Raw genomic sequence first — 18,205 nt, forward strand, 5'->3', positions numbered from 1 at the left:
AACTATCTTGCCCCTGGTGCAATCAACCTGTCAGTCAACACAAATTTGCATGGTGGAAAATTATTTTATTAATTCTGACCACTGTTGTTGATTAGGCTCAATAAGTTGATGCAAATTTGCAGACAATGAGCCTCATCAACTGCTTAAAGCCTTTGATCAAATAGTCTCTGTAGGCTGCTGTGTTTGATCTCTGTCAGGAAGGCAGGTTTCCCTGCAAGTGTGATTTCAGACATCTGATGATCGTAAAGGACACAGAACCATCACCATCAGCTGCATTTGAGTTCATCACTGATCAGGAAGGAGCAGGACAAACAAGCAGATGCCCAATCATGGACAAATAGTGATCCCCATCAACCCTGTATCAAAATTCACAGGGGATCAAGTGGCTGTCTGTAAGATGGGAAGACCCAGATCCATGGCATTATGTGCTTTCCCAAAAAAACCATCCCTGCCCAATTCCAAGCCTCCAGGCACCCATTTATGTCCAACGTCGCTGCACTCAAAACACCACAAACACCCTGTGGTTGCATGAACCATATACGTTTAGCCATCATGTTTCACTCTGAAGGAAATGTCCAGTGTGCCATCAGCACTCCAAGAATATATAAACATGTTTCCTGAAACTCATTTTAACAAGGGGTTTTCACAGCTAAGCGAAACCATTTTAAAAGAAAGTGCCATCTTGCCAAAATGCAGCAGCTTGCGTTCCAGTGCATAATCAGAAACCAATGGCAGTATATTTAAAATAGTTACTCTCGTGGAGGGGAAACAGTGGAGGCACTTGAACAAACATTTCATTTATCACCATGTCATTTTTTACCATCCTGTCAACCAACTGGGACTCTTTCAAAAACACCACAATGGCGTTATTCATGCGAGACGCAGAGGAAATGTTGTCATAACCGACCAACTCTCCCACCATGAGGAGAATGTCCTCCACCATCACACCATCCTTAGACATACACCTGACAGAGAGATGACGCACAGACAGGTAAACAGTTACAACTTCGGAAATTAGAATGCCATCAGGAAGGCATGCAGTGAGAATGGGACAGCGCGAGTGCGGACTGCTGCATATATGGCCGCACTGGTGGTTCGGGTCATGCTACACCTGCTGCGGTGAGTGAAAGCCTTGCTCCGCCATGTTTTACAACCCCTGCTTCTCCGAGGGAACAACCACTCGATGTGGGGCAAAATAGTTTCCCCCTTTGATGAACGCGAAGTTGAGAAATACTTCTTGCCCTGAGCGTTGCCCTTACGTTCAAATGGCCAGAGTAAGAATGGACGCTGCTTTTGCAGTGTGTCTTGACCGGAAAGGTCCATGACGTGTATTCGTCTCCCACGATGGAACAGGGTTCCAATTATACCACAGTGAAATCCGCTATTTTTCACGCTTATGAGTTAGTGTCTGAGGTGTATCACCAACACTTTAGGTGGCTCAACGATCGTAATTTTGCCGGTCAGTTGTGTATCACATAAACATACCATCGTATATTGCAGTATTTCTTTTGGCCGGGGTTAAAAGGTGATGTTGTGAAGCACTGTCATTCCTGTTGTGTTTGTCAGGTGGTAAACCCAAACAGGATTCTGGTGACCGGAGAGCGTATAATACTGGACTGTGTTGGGCCATTGTCTCAAACCAGATTTGGTCAATGTTTTTTGTTGAGTTTGATGTGCGTTGCAACTCGCTGCCCAGAAGCAGTCCTGTTTCATTCAGCAAAACGATTTTGAGGGCTCCACTTCAATTTTTCTCCACATTTGGGTTATCCAGGGTCATGCAAACTGACCAGAGCATGAATTGTATGTCTCAACTGTTTAAGCAGGACAAAGTGTCAAGTGCTTATCATCCTGAGTCGCAGGCTGCACTCAAGCGCTTTCATCATTTAAAATCCATGTTTCGTTCTTACTGCAATGGCCTATGTGTGTGCTGACAGTAAAAACGTCACTCCTGTCCCTGTTGTGGTAGCAGCAACGGGGTCTTCCTACTCACCACCGAAGGGCTTATTTGTCAGATTAACCTTCTAGTTATCATAATGATGTGAATGATGTTTCCTAACACGACTCACCAAGCTGTTTCTTTTGGTGGGAGCTAAACGTTCATGGACGCTTCCCTCCCTCCGTCTCATCCTGCTCCTCTCTGACAAACATTTTATCGACGCCGATGACTCATGGAGAGAGCAGATGCATCTTAAGCCCTTTCATCTTCCTCTGCACCTTGTGCAGACTGTATTTGCCTGTGTGTATGTGAGTGAGAGAGAAAGTGTGTGTTTTAAAAATGCAGGCTGTCCGCAGAATTATTTTACTGCCTTTACGCTGGATTGCCTCAAAAACTGGTGGCCCATTCCAGCACATCCTAACATCCTAAAGTTGTTTATGGCTTTATACATAATAGGGTCATGGTATGTGTGATCCACCATTCTTCACTGCTTCCTTATTTTCCTTAAGATCATCATACAACTCGTGAAGAAGACTGAAGAAGCTTTGAGGGCTCAGTACCTTCTACCAGGCTCCCTCCTCATCTCCATTAAATTCTATTTTTTAGTTGCTCAAATGAAACCCTCGTCCAGGTCATCACCCCCAAAGTTCCGCCTGCATATTTTCCATTTGCACAACTGAATGCTTGGTGAAGCCAGCCAGGCTAAGATGGGGTTGCAACTGTGAAACTGTAGAGTCCCTCTGCGTTGGCTCATGGGTAGCCTACCCAGCATGCCTCTCTGCTACCAAATATTAGTGGATTTATGGGAATTCTTTTGCACAACGTTGGAGACTTGTTTATCCAGAGACCATTTTAATATCAGCCTCATCAGATCAGATTTGTATTTAATGTTGATTACTTCTATCCAGTAAATTATATGTAAACAGAAAGATACTCATTTGTCAAAAAGAATTAGTGAAATGCCCGAAAGCAGACTCTCTCAACTAAGACATCAGGATTTAGCATCTGCAAAACTCATGATGCTTTGGGAAGAGGCTATTTATTGTCCCATCCATCTAGTAAATCCCCAGTCTTGAAGTCCTGTCAGAAAGTACAAGTCTGTATGATCCCTTAAGTCTGTGTCGTAAATGGCACTTATAATTACCCATTTGCAGATGGACCTGGGCCCAGTCCTCTGAAGCAGGTCTGCAGCCGTATTGGATTTCAAGCATAAGTGACTAATAAAGTGATGCTTCTGCACTGCAGTGAGCCTTGTTTGGTTCCAGGCTCCCCATCCCAACCTTGTATATACACTTCTCTAATCAATGAGCCAAAAGCCAAGACTGAGCTGAGCCCACATGTCAGTAGCCGAGAGTGATGGAAATGCTCTCGGTGGATGAGGACCAACTCTTCGAGTGTGAACCGCCGACCACATTCCTTAAACACTCCGAGGCACCATATTGAAAGTTGCTTTCAAGCCATCTCATTTGGATCTATTCATCTGGATAAAGCTGTCTGGAGGAAAGAACATAGATCATGATTATGGCGAGCAGATTTAAAAGCTGGCTCCAGTCCTGGTATAGGGCGTTATGTTTCAATGTTCATTTGTATTTCGGAAAGGCCATTACAAAAATACAACATTTCCACAAAGTGCCCAAAATGAACTCCACAACACTTCCATCAAAAGACCAAAACAAGGATCATGTTCATGAATGCTGTTTATTTTTTCACAAATACAATGAAACATTTCATTTTATTATTACAAATATTCCTATTGCAGTTGTCAAACTCATACTTGGATATTACCAATAACGCATTATTTTGAAATCAAATATATTGATAAAAATACACATGTACATTAATATGGATATTAAAATAAAAGAACATGCACTAATCTCAACAATGAACAGCAACTGGACCTCCTTTCAAGGTCAAAGTATTTGTGGTTATCTTCTCTGCTAAACTCCCAAGGTCTTTATCGACTTCCCTATTCTTTCAGGGGCCGAAAGAATGGCAAAACACACATTTTAGTATAAAGCCAAAAAGTTTACAGCATAATAATATTTGTGCATACTGCTACATCTTCAGTAGATACTGCAGTGCAGCAAATGTCCTTATTTTTGGTTCAGTGCCATAACATGCAAAAACCTTGTTTTGCCATCAGATTAAAGGGTTTCTGTATCACGGGTTAGCATGGGATTATCCTCTAAACAGGATTTAAAGATCTGGCCCAGAGCCTTCTGATTCATAACCGTATATCTCATACATCCAGGTTTGTTTTGAATTTACTAGGTCCTCTTCTAAACTCTGATGATGAATGGAGGCCGTAATCTGTGGTGAAATCTTTAAAACAATTATTTGGCTCCTAACAATCCCATAAATGCACAGGACAAGTGCTGTTTGTGTTGGTACATTTCTTTCTCAGCCTTGGAAGGTAAATTCCCTGGTGGGCCACACAGGAGCCCACTTGTTAGAGTGAAATGTGGATGGCGTGCAGGGCCAAGAAGTGACAGGCGCAGATGACTGTGCCTCCAGGCTAGAAAGGAGAGAAGTGGTGGAGGATGAGAGAGAATATGAGAAAGGGGGGGCAGAGTGAAACAGATTTAGACCATATATCCATGGAGATGGCAATTCTGCTTTGGATGACAGACGGAAAGATTCTACTGTGTAGTCAGAAGTCCCTCTCCTTCCCCAGCTGTGGGAAAATACTTCAAATGTCACAAGTGCATGACCCCATTTCTGGACCTTCCAGGGATGGTGTCAGCCAAGATCATAAACATCCTGAAGTTTGGTCCTCTGCCTTCAGCCTTGGTCTCTGCCTGCAGGTTAAGGAAGAGGTCTCCGCCCTCCAACCCGGGGAAGATGCTGGGGGCAGCTGCGGCTGTGAATGGCCCCTGACTCCCCAGGAACAGAGTGGCTGTCGATGGAAGCCAGAGCAGCAGCAGAGTCACACTAAGAGAAGAGGCCTGTGATGGTGTCCCTATCGATCAACTTGATGTTAAGGAAGACACTGCGCTCAATATTACAAATTGGTTGCTCCTAATTGCCTGTGTCTGTTTAAATTATCTTTTGCCACCCGCATTGCTTATCTTGCCTAAATAAACAGAAATAATCTTATCTTGGACCACTTTGCTGTGTTTTTAATGTGAAAAGTGATCGACTAAATGTCATGAATGTAAACAAGTGATTTTAGTGTCCAGAAGTGGGGGGAGATGAGGATGAACCATATAATGTTACAGGCTTTTCATATCGCTAAAAGTCTAAATAATGTAAATTAACAAAACTAATTATTGCATAATGCTGGTAAGAATAAATAATTGACATGAATAAAAGAAAAGACAATCAGTGTGTTGGAAAGTAGTGTTTAGAAACTGTTTGTCATTCAGTCATTTGTTTAAGGGCAGTCAAAATTAAGGTGTTCAATTGTGCAATTCATTTAGAAATATGTAGGGCTTTAAAATTAAACACAACAAACACAATTGATCAGTGTCCACACTCTGTGGAGAAGACCGTGTGGTAAGTGAAGTGATTGTCATTGTGATACACAGCAGGGACAGCACACGGTGCACACGACGCATGTAACCCATCACCTTAGTGAGCAGTGGGCAGCCGTGAAAGGCGGGGGAGCAGTGTGTGGGGACGGTACCTTGCTCAGTGGCACCATGTTTAGGATTCAAACCGGCAACCTTCAGATTACAGGTCCGCTTCCTTACCCACTAGGCCACCACAGGAGCCATTTAAAAATGTCCAGTAGCTGCATGTTTCAATCCAAATGCTTGCAGACATTTTTGCAGACACCAGGTTTAAGGGATGCTTTATTCCCAGAAAATGGTTCTAGGAATATGGGTCACAGCGTTTTTGCATTGCTCAATTCTTGTGGAAAAAAAAGCGGTCGTGTGATTTGAATTGTTTAATAATGCAAGGTCCTATCTACAATTTTGACCATCTGTGAAATTACAAAAGCAGTTCATTTCAGTTGGGACCCTTGTAGTGGTAAATTACTGTATTCTGTAAATAGGAGTGAAAATGGGAGCTTGATGCTCAATTTACCATTCTGGGTCTTTGGTAATAAGTTTGTGAATTGGGTCAAATCATAGACGCCAACATAAAGAGGCCTGGGTTAACAGGGCTATACCAGTGATGTGATGTGATGGTTCCCCATAATTAGACTGAATCATAAGTATGTGTTTTTGAGATTCAGATATCAGCTATGTCATGTTCAGTTCACCACTAAACAAATATCTTGAAGATCATGAATTATAACAATCTTTCAACTTTCTGTAGACAGTAAAAAGAATTGTGCTTCATATTAACTGATATGGCAATAATTGTTGTTCTTTTAAACCCAACGAGCTCATATTCTCTATAAAGTATCTTTACGAAATGCATACATAACCTTAAAAGCAGTAACACAAAAGGAGGAGCTGTGTACATACAGTAATGATGACAAATACAAGCACAGACACGAGGGGTGGACAGGAAATCGTGGTTGATAAGGATGGTCATTCCAGGAGCTGTGCAAGTGGAAATCTGCAATACATTCCTCAGTGTACACAATATATCTAAAAAAATGTGGACATTTAAAGCATGTAAGCAAAGTATATATTGAGGAGTGAAAATCATATGGACATTTGGGGGCTGAAACATACATGTCAAATTAAAGCTCTTGATCAAATCTTTCTACTGGCAAATGACATAAAGAAGTTCTAATTCAACAAAAAAACAACACAGAAGCAGTCATTGACCAAAAAATGCTGGCCAGGCTAGACGATATATAATGTGCCAGTGTGAATGCCTGAGGTCTGATGCAATGGCCACATTTCAGCAGGGGGTCTACAGTCAAGGATTATATGGAGATTTTGTTTCTTTTGGATTCCAAGGTTGGCACAGAGAGGTGTTACTTGACCTGGTGTTGTTTTATATGTTGTATATGTGGTAACTGATCACCATGACTGGGATCAATTCTCAATGTAGGCATTGTAGCCTTAAAATATTTTGGGGTACAGAGGGTACAAGTCATGTCTTGTTTTTATATACAGTTTGTGATCATTTCTCACAGCAAAGAGAGTTATGAGGAAAGCGATAGGAAAATTACAATTTCAGTTAAAGTACATTTACCTTTTTTGTTCCTGTGAGGTGGGAAAATGTTTGACAAATTCCTTTCAGGGGAATGGGATCAATCCCTCCAGTTCCTGGAGAATCTGTGCCTGGGGCTCCTGAAGTTCATGGTGCTCAGCACACTTAGTCAGTGTTAACTATCGTGTGTAGTATCTGTTCTTATCAGTATAATTTGTCAGCGGTCTGTAAATGTGTAATTTGCTGGGCTCAAGCCAAGGTGAACAGAGTGTTTTAATCTCAGTGTTTCTGCAGCTTGCCTTCCCGTGTGAATAATCCTTCTTCGGATCTTTCATGTGACTGCTCATCACTGCACTCCTGAGCTGTAATTTTCAGACGACTTGGGAAAGATCTATCACACTTGACACATAAAGTAGAGAAACCACAAAATATTGTAATCCCATCATCTCATTTAATTGTTACCATGACAACACTAAAATAAAATAAGAGTAAGGACCACAAACGGAAGGAACTGGCAAAACCTCGGGACATCACAAATGGAAAGGATTACGCCGGCCTCTGCTGCCCAAAAGTTTCCTTTGTGCCATATCCGTCATGGGGCAAGACAACTGTTCCTTCTCTTGAACCTGCAGCATGTGTTTCCTCCATTCCGGGATGGTTTTCTACTTTCAGTGACACCCGGCTCTTGTGAATGGTTTTTCAATTCAGCGACTGACTGCGAACAAGTCTGCGGAGCGTTAAATCCGTCTTGATGTGCTAGAACATTTGCATGCTGTGGACGTATAAGGTGAGTGCCACATTAAGCAGACCTAGCTACCATTCTCTGGTAACACAGACCTTTTTGGAATTTACTCAGAAATGGGCTGGACCAGTGCATGGTGTTCTGGAAATATATGGAAAACTGAATACACTTCAGGTTGCCGAGTCAGTCATGTTGGCTAAAACATTTATGCAGTTACATTAACTCAGTCACTCTTTGAGAACAAATTTGACCTAGGTTCTGGTTTAATTAAAGAAAGAACTTACATCATATGTAGTATGAGCATCAGAGCCATTTGTTTTTTATTTATGACAGGCTGAATAATGTAATTTGAAGAATCATTAGCTGATTATTTAACTCTCTCGTCACATCACTGTGGTTTCCATTTTATGTTATATTTTGAATTGATTATTTAAGTTGAGAATAGAGCTCTTAATATAGCAAACAAAAGTGACACCATGTGCACTGGAAATAGCACGGCAATCCCCAAGAAGGGAATGGATCTTCAAATGGGGTTCTCTCCTTACCCTTCATGACCAGTTCTGGTCAACTGGAAGCCTGATGCGGTACCTGCAGCCCATTCAGGTTGCACAGCCCACAACCCAGCATTGTGCAGACTAATTGACATTCACCAGAGAACATCCAGAATTGGCAGGTCCACCACTGGCACCTGTACTCCTTACAGATGAGAGCAGGATGACACTGAGTACACGTGACAGGCATGACAGAGTCTGGATACGCTATGGAGAATGTTATGCAACGTCTGGCTGGAGGACAAAGGCAATTCATTTGAGAAACTCAGAAACATTATGAATACCAACAAGTAGTGCCACCCATTGTCCAAGAACTGATATCCTGATAGGTCTGACCTCCGCCTCAAAATGCTCATTGTATATTGGGTTCATTTTAATTTGTCTCATTTTCTCATTGTCTCATTGGCTTTAACCAACAGTTAAAACACTTTATATTAATGATTTATGTTCAGAGCACATGTGCTAATCGCATATTTTTATAATGATGACAATGACAATGTTGTTCTGAGGGCATTGTCTTTCATTTATTAGCCATCACTACCACAAACATTGAGTCCATGGCCTTTTTAATACATGATGAAAGGCCTGCCTTCATTCAGGAGACTCACACGCTACATACTCAACTGTCTATTTAGTATAAGAAAAGGGATCTCAGCCCTCTTGCTGGTAATAACTTTAGCAAGTATCACATTCTTAATGCAGCATGAAGCTGATTAAGATGCCCCATGTGACTTTATGGAAATGATCACCTTTATGGAAATGTCTACTAATCTGACTTAACGACACATCTTATGTGTCTTGGAAAAATGCCTGAGATCAGCAGGAATTATAAGAAGGCATTACATTGTCAAAAAGAAGTTTGTAAAACTACTTTGCGATTGATCTGGTGCATGTAGATGGCACAGTTTTGTCAAAAATTGGTTCTTTCCTCATAAATAATGCTAACTAAATTGTGGCTCTTAGGTTCAGTATGAACAAAACAGGCCCTGTAGTTGTTTCTTTTCCACAGTTTTCTATCCATTTCTCTGTTTCCTATTCATTCAACTCCAAAAAAGTATTTTTAGGAAGTGGTGAGATCATTCTATCATGGTACATGGAACACACACACGAATCCATGACACGTGATTAATGACAGATAAACATAACATGGACAACAAACACGTAACGAGGGTATGACAATGATAGCGTGCGGATTAGACATAATCAGGTACTTAAATAAGATGTGTTGACGCTCAGAGGACAAGATGGCCACCTCACGTTGCTCAGTTCTTGAATGCCTTTCTGCGTTTCAAAGACCCGGCTCTACTCACCTCGACCCGACGTAAGAACATTCCTTTCCTTGTCTGTTCTCCTGTCCTGCCTCCTCGTTCCTTGTCTTGTCTTTTTTTTAACAAGTGTCAACATCTGTGAATGTGGAAATTCACCTGCCTCCTTGCGCCTCTCTGCAACTAGATTATCGTTTCCCCACACAGGTTTCGTTTTCGTGACAAACAGATCACATACCGGTGAGCACAATCATGGAAAATTAGTGAATGGAACACTAGGAAAACCTGGCCCAGAGTACCACAGACAGTTTGTCCACTAGTGCAGTTTTTATTTGAACTTCCCAAACGTTTTCTACTTCGGAGTTGTAAAGTGCCTTTACATTTTGCCACAACCACAACATGTAACTGCAGTTTCACCTGCTAATGCAGCCACCTACATTTAACCGGAGTACATAGCAAGAAGAGATGTGAAAATCAGGGCCTATTCCCTGTCCTGTGTAAGATTTAAACGGGTAAAAAAAAACCTCTTGACGATGCATTTCTCTCCACAATCGCTGCCATAGCCACCACCAAGCTAAACATGCACGTTATCATCAATTTCATTCGAGCATTCACATGGGCAAACCGGTCTGTGTGAACATTCCCCATGCACCTCACATAGCCCCAGGAAAATATGGCCTGTCGATATTTTGCGATCTGGTGCTCCGGTGAAATTGAATCAGAAAGCGGACGCTGACCCTCATCAGCAGACCAGTAACCGCATTGTTTGGACTGATTCCCCTGCAGGGTGCCAGGGTTCAGTTGATGGTCAGTGAAGTGCATGTCCTTATTCTCCCTTTAGAACTCTGCGCCCTTTGATATCTGAGCAGTGAGAGGGGTTACTAGTTATATTTGTGCACGCTAGATAAAAACACTTGCCGTAATTATAGATCAGGGATGAGCAACGAGTGTCTGACTGACATTAATGGCCAGTGCCACCCCTGTGGCTAATGGGTAATTATTACTGTCTGAGAATTTGAATGATGTTTGCTTTATTTTCTATAATGCGGCATTGTTCTGAGCTCACGCCGCACTTTTTCTCCATCAACCTCCAACCTTTCACCACCATGTCCTTCCATAAAATTATATAAATAATCTACTTTAAATACAAGTATAATTTGCTGTGGCAAATACATAAACATTGTTAGGAACATCAGGAAGCTTTTTTTTTTTTTTTTTTTTTTTTTTGCTGAAGCATGCACTGGAGAAAATAATTACTTTAGCATCCCATCTCATAAGGGCTTTCATCCTAATTCAGCAAGCATCAGAAACATCTTTTCATCATGCTGCACACTTGCCCATGTCTTTCATTTTTCACTTTGCAGGCTAAGATTTTTCTTACACTATTTGATTGTCCCTACGGGCAAAAAAAAAAAAAATCTGTTATCTAACCTCACACACCTGTTGCCCCAGCCACAAATACCACGGCTACTTAGTCACAAAAATATTACAAAATTGCGAAAAACAAAAGGGGTGCTCTGTGATCTGCAGTTGGTCTCTGTTTGATCAGCTTTGTGTTGCTATTTGAATATTTTAAGCACTACTATTAGGTAAAGGTAAGAAATACTTCGCTGCGACTGAAAATGAAAAGCCATGAATTACGGCTCTAATGAAAAATCCAATATAGCATCTGTGCTTAAGAGGCAGTCCTTTCTGACCATCTGTTACCGAGGTGACCAGACAGAATGAATGATAGTTTTACAGTGTCATCTTGAGAAATGCATGAATGTAACCTCTTATAACATTGCAGCGTTTATTTGCCTTTTGCGCCCCATCCTGGACGTATTTGCATATCTGCTGCCAGGGTACCAGCCAAGTATCCTTTTTATGAAGTAACTGGATGCACCTCATTTTCCCAGGCATCGAGCATTCATCCTGCCACGTTTAATAACCGAGAACACTGTCTGGTTAGTGTACATGTGTACGCCAACCTCAGCTCACCCTGTGAATTATTCAGCAAGGACCTGCCTCCACGGCCTTAACAAATGGCAAGGTTGAGCCCATGCCAGGTCTTTAATTAGGAAGACGAACAATACAAATTAAACCAAATGCAACCCCAACTTTTGTGAGGTCAGCCTAAAGTGCACTTTAGAAGCGCACATCTCCTCGGTGGGCCGCGGCAGAGCTGAATGCATGACCGGGGCCCACACAGAATGTAATTAAAACGGAAAAACCAAACATCCACATGCCCTGTGTAGTTTAAATCTACCTTTTAGCAAAAACAAATTTTAATCAAAATGTTGATAGATTATATACTCCTTGGCTCATGACATTTAAGCAGTGCATTTCCCGACAGTGCGTGTTGTCTCCATTTTATATGGAAAATCTGTTTAGTTTCATTGGCCATATCAGGACTGATTGTCTTAAAAGTTCTTCATTAGTTAATGTAAATATGTGGAGACTGGTTACTCACAGGCTCGTGAAATGAAGCTTGTCTGAACATGAAGAGATGTCTTTCCAAATGATGTAATGTACATTGGAACCTACTGACTGGTCATGAGATGTTCAATTCTTGGCTTTAAATGTTCTCCTTTAAAATGTAGGTAAGCTTTGTAATGTTTCCCACAAAGGCAGGCATGCCACATCACCCGACATCTTTATAAAATTCATTTAAAAATTGTTTAGTCAGCCACTTTACTAGACACATAACCCTGAGGCTTTAATTTCAGGATTGTACCTCGATCAGAAGTGCCTTCAGTACTGACTCAGGGAATGACTGGTGACCTTTAGTGCTGTCTTCACTAATTTTACCTCCTGCTCCCATGTTGTGAGCTACAGGGAGACTGAATCGGAACTGAATCTTCTGCTCTGTGAAGTGCTCCTGCATGCAGGGGCTTTTTGAATGTCTCTCAGAGCTCACGACAGTGAGATTTGTTCCATTGTTGCCAAGGAGCTTTATGATGTGATGTCTCGTGAGCTCTGTCAGCAGCAATGTAGTCAGTAGCCTCACTGTGTGGACCTCACTGTGGCTTGGATGAGCCCTCACCAAGTCAGATGCTGCTCAAGGTCCTAAGATGAAGTCTTCACTTCACTAAGGTGCCCTTCTGAAGATCACCTTGGTCTGGTTGAGGAAATATGCTTGGCATGGTAGGCCACTGGTCAGGTGTCTTCAGTAAGAATTTGGGGCTGTGCTAATACTTGTAAGCGTAGCCCCCTCTAGTGATGTGGTCTGCTGGATTGTGAGCCTGAGAATTTAGCTATGTACCCTGCTTCCTCCATCTTGGTGAATGGGATTGATGGTAGTAAAACAGATTATCTACTGGAAGCAGTGGAAGACCTCTCAGATGACAGGTCTTCTGGAGCGTGGCAACAGAATAGTCATGCTTGGCTAGGCTTACTTCTTGGGCTGTGAAAGCATTTAAAATTTTATGCCTCTCAGTAGGCCTGGATATGGATGAGACCTTGAATGTGACTGCCCAGCCAGGCAGGGCCGATGCTATGCTGGAGCAAGAAGGGACAATGCCCCTTAAATCAACGTCCTGCCCCCTTAAATCAGTTGAGAATGAAATGACATAAATACACACACCGTTCATTGTATGGTGTACATGATGTACGATCACTGATTCACCCCTCCCTACCAGGCCACGACCCACAATCAGCTTTTCATAAGAATATAAAACCTGTTGCCCGTCGTGAGGTTTGTCCTCACTGCACATGTGCAAATACAGAACTGATGTTCAAGTAGCAGTACTTGGAATCTCTGAATCTCAGATACAAGCAAACCTTTTTATAAACCAGAATATTTTCTTGGAGCAATTGAAAGAAATTTAAACTTGTGGGGTTTTATATTTCTTTTTTTTTTTTTAAATAAACCGCAGCAATAGAAGCCAGGAGCCTACCATGGTGTGCTTCCTGAACCTGAAAACATACGTTTTTTCAGAAAGTATAATCACAATTACAGAGTCACTCGTGTTGCTGCTATGTGCCGGTGCCATGGAATAAAAATTAAAAATCGCTGTTGCTACAATCTTTGTTTCAGATCCAATGCATTGGAAGCTCTAATTTACACATTGTCGCTACCCAATTTGGACCGGTAACACGATTTGGACTGTGCATGCATACTCCAAAAGCAATTGGTCTTTTTAATCTGGCCTGATTAATATTTGTACAGAATTGCCAAAATAAAAAAAAATCACTCATTTGAGGTATAATTTTTACAGGTCTACTGTTGGTGGAGGTGGAGGTGGTGTACTGTCCAAGTTCACTTTCCTGCAGGTGGTGGCCACAGATCACTTCTCAGTTCCTATGCTTTGTGGCTGACGTTTTGTTCACTATTGTCTGCTGGTGGTGCTTTCACTCTAGTGCAGGGGTTGGGAACCTATGGCTCGACAGCCAGATGTGGCTCTTTTGATAGCTGCATCTGGCTCACAGATAAACCTTTAATAAAAAAAAATAATTACATTAAAGATATGAAACATTCTCATGTATTTCAATCCATTCATTTCCTACCACTTGTCACACAGTGGTGAGATGACCCAATTGTGAGGCGGCCCTCAATTGCTTTCGCGTTACCTGGGTCACGTGAACAGAGTTACGTGACAGCGCTCATGTTCAGGATTGCGGGTGGACGGAGCCAATCACAGCGGTCCTCCGAGACAACACCAAATTTTATGGGATAATTTGTAACGTACACGGGTCTCTGTGAGGTCAGGAAGTAAACTTCCCTCCTTTTTAAACAATTAGTCAGCAAGCTAATTGCAGAAACCCTTTTAAATCGAAGAAAAAAAGCAAATATAAAGCAGCACTTCGACACATGCCCATACTACATTTGCATCTAAATATCTTGCAGGGTCCAGCAGGAAGAAAGCATACTGTGCAAGAGCTACTGTACAGAGTGCAAGCTAGTCAGCAGCAACTCCGTGTTTGGACCCAACAAGGTGACTGGAATTTACCCAGCTTTGCTGGTTCTTTAGCAGTTTACAGAAACGGAAAGCCATCCACAGATTGGGAGTATGACAAAAAATTCAAGCTTGATGTTGCCAGTGAACTTTTTGACGACAAAATAATCAAACGAATAAAAGACACACCTCTGTCGGCACGAACTGTTCACAATTGTTCATCATGATGGTAAATCAAATTGAGGCAACACAAGTGAAGGACATTAATACAGCACCATTCTTTTCTCTTGCTTTGGATGAGTAAACAGACGTCAGCCAGTTCAGCGTGATTGCAAGGTATGCTGTCGGTGACACACTACGTGAGGAAATTCTTGCGGTTTTGTCTATGAAAGGGACAACAAGAGGGGAGGATTTATTCAAGTCTTTCACTGAGTTTGCTAAAGAAAAAAACTTATTTTGGTGTGAACTGATGGTGCTCCATGCATGGTGAGGAAAAACAGAGGATTCGTGGCGCTTCTTCGTGAACATGAAAAGAGACACATCCTAAGTTTTCACTGCATCCTAGCGTATCAGGAGGCGCTACCAGGAGACATGCCAGAACATCAGGAGACGTGGAGGAGGCCGTAGGAGCAGCAGGAGCGCAACCTCCACCTTTGTGCAAGGAGGAACAGGAGGAGCACTGCCAAAGCCAAGCAAAATGAGCTCAAGCAAGCCACAAATGTGCATGTGTCTGCTCAAATGGTCAGAAGCAGACTCCATGAGGGTTGTATGAGGGCCCAACAACAACAGGTAGGGGTTGGGCTTACAGCCTAACACCATACAGCATTTTTGGCCTTTGCCCAAGAACAGCAAGATTGGCAAATTCGCCACTGGCGCCCTGTGCTCTTCACATATGAATACAGGTTCACACTGAGCACATGTGACAGATGTGACAGAGTCTGGAGACGCCATGGAGAATGTTCTGCTGCCTGCAACATCATCCAACATGACCGGTTTGGCAGTGGGTCAATAATGGTGTGGCCATATTTGAAAGCAAAAATAGGTTGCATCCACTACCAATACTAGATTAATACAAAACTATCCCAGCACTGTGCAGGGATCAGTAATCATATCTGTAGTCATCAGTATGGTGTGCCCTGTCAAAAAGAACATATAGTACAATTTGCATACCATACCATCATTATTGGAAATCAAAAATGAGTTGCATCTACATGCACTCACATTTCACATTGGCTAACCTCTATACAGATGAGTTCTATTCCAGAAAATAATGTTCATCTCACTGCAACAGACATAAACATTGCATATTAAATGTTATGTTCCTAAGTGGAAATGAAATTAAAACACTTCAACTACACATTTAACTACTAAGTACTGTGAATTACCTGGCCAACTAATCTGACGTAGCGCAAATTCAGTCACTCACCGGCACACGCTCTCAAATCACCATAAAACGTTGTGTCTTCCACATAGTTTTTTGCGTGCACTCACAGAGCACAAGGGTGATGACATCATTGGCTCATTTTAAAGGCACAGACAGCCCAAAATCACATAGAATCCGTCTCAATGGGCTTTGACAGGCCCTACAGTTGACACCCCATCACACAAGGAAAAACTCCACATAAAAAAAAACTCTAGGAGAGAGAAAAAAAAGAAAGGAAGAAACATTGGGAAGGAGTGAAAGAGAGAGGGACGCCTTCCGGGGTAGAGTGAGCATGCAAATGGTGTCAGTGCAGGGTTGGTGATGATTTGTCCAATAAGAGAAAAAGTCCTACAATTGTAGAGGTGGAAAAGTCCAAAGTGTAGTATTGAGCATCTGTCCATGTTTGGAGGTACTGGACAGTGTATCGGAGGTTTTAGTCCAGTGTCATGGTGGACATTACGTGTCCATTATGATCCCTGATCCATTTGAAGATCCCTGAGGCTTTAGTTGTTACGGTGGTGGTGGCTGTGGTGACCCTCTGGTTTGTTTCATGCTAAGTCGTCGTTTAGCAGTTGTCAGGAACCAGGATTTATCTGCTGGTCTCTTCACTGGGGTCTGCAGGTGGTCTGTGCGCTTGATTCCGTGTCTCGCAGAGAACAAACAGAAGCAGCGGCAGATGGTGGCATCGTACGACTGGTACTGAAATATGTGGTTATAGTGGTATATTGGTGCTACAGTGACCTAGTACCCTAACTAGGACAGACTATCTAGGGTAAGTTTAACAATGTCTGAGTCTGACTCGGTGACTGTAACTAAGTGGACTTAATAACTGACACTGATCTAAATACTGAGACTGTCTCTGTGTCCTGAACACTGACTGGCAAGCTGTTCCATAACTGCAAAGCTCTATATGAGAAGGACCTGCTCCCAGCTGTACTTTATGTATCAGTAGTGACCCTGCACCAGTTGAACGCAGGGGGCGTGGTTGGTCATAAATATCTAAGCATTCACTAAGGAGACCATTTAGAGCTTTGTAGGTCAATAGTAGGATTTTGTAATCAATCCTAAATTTGTGCAGTGATTGTAAGACTGGGGTGATGTGGTCAAATTTCCTAGTTCTAGTTAGAACTCTGGCTGAAGCATTCTGAACTAGCTGGAGTTTTCTCATGCACCTGCTAGAGCATCCAGACAGTAGCGCATTGCAGTAATCTAACCTTGATGTGATAAAGGCATCGAACTTTTCTGCATCATGCATTGAGATGACGTTTCTTATCTTTGCAATATTTCTAAGGTGAAAGAATGCTATCCTAGTGATATTATCTACATGTGAATCGAATGAGAGACCTGCATTGACAAGGACAACTAGATCCTTTACTTCTGTACTTGGTGAGAGTGGAAGGCTGATGTAGTCAGACAGCTTACGTCTGGATGCTTGAGGCCCAAGTCCAAGAGCTTCAGGGTCTAACAGAAGAAAGTTGGTGAGCATCCACTGTCTAATGACCTTCTGTTCTGCCTCTCGTCTGGCATTGCTGATAAATGCAACCGTATAAGAATAGTTTAAATTTTACATTGAAAAGACATTCACCGCAACCTAGAACTAGCCCTTATCCAGAGCTACTGGGGATGTAAATACTAAATGTTTGAAAGACGTGAAAAAAAACAGATGGCTTATGGCGTCACAGCCTGCATCTTCAGTGGATGGATGACCTGAAAAAAAGACATCACTTCAACTTGTCTTTGCGCATTGGGTAGGTTCATTAATAATATCAATTTCCTGCACCTGTGTTAGACATCCCCATGACGTACAAAACATTTTACCGTGTCCAGGGTTGACTACAAATTTCTGCCCAGAGGTGGCTTTTACAGATGTTCTGAAGGTAAAAGTTGCATTATACACTATAATATGCAGTTTCTGGTGATACGCTTCCTTAACGGCTAGGCCACCGCTGCCCAAGTGGGGCAATCCCAATTCCCTTTTTCTGAACAAGACAGCAAATAGGACAAAGTAGACATAAGAAATATTATGTGAATTAATTAAGTCAAGTGAATTTAGTGAGCATTGTTTATTTGACTGTACATAAAAGGGTGGTAGTAGCCCAGTGGGTAACACACTAGCCTATGAAGACCCAGGTTCAAATCCCACTTACTACCATTGTGTCCCTGAGCAAGACACTTAACCCTAAGTTTACATTTACATTTACATTTACGGCATTTGGCAGATGCCCTTATCCAGAGCGACTTACAACGTGCTTTCAAGTTACCATCGATGAAGAGATCAATTCCGGTTCACTAGGACCCCAACTATGAATACATCTATTTAATTCACTCTGTTGTAGATTCTGTACACAAAGTTCGA

Source organism: Denticeps clupeoides, chromosome 4 (genome assembly GCF_900700375.1).
Source record: "Denticeps clupeoides chromosome 4, fDenClu1.1, whole genome shotgun sequence".
In the NCBI taxonomy this organism is placed as follows: Eukaryota; Metazoa; Chordata; class Actinopteri; order Clupeiformes; family Denticipitidae; genus Denticeps; species Denticeps clupeoides.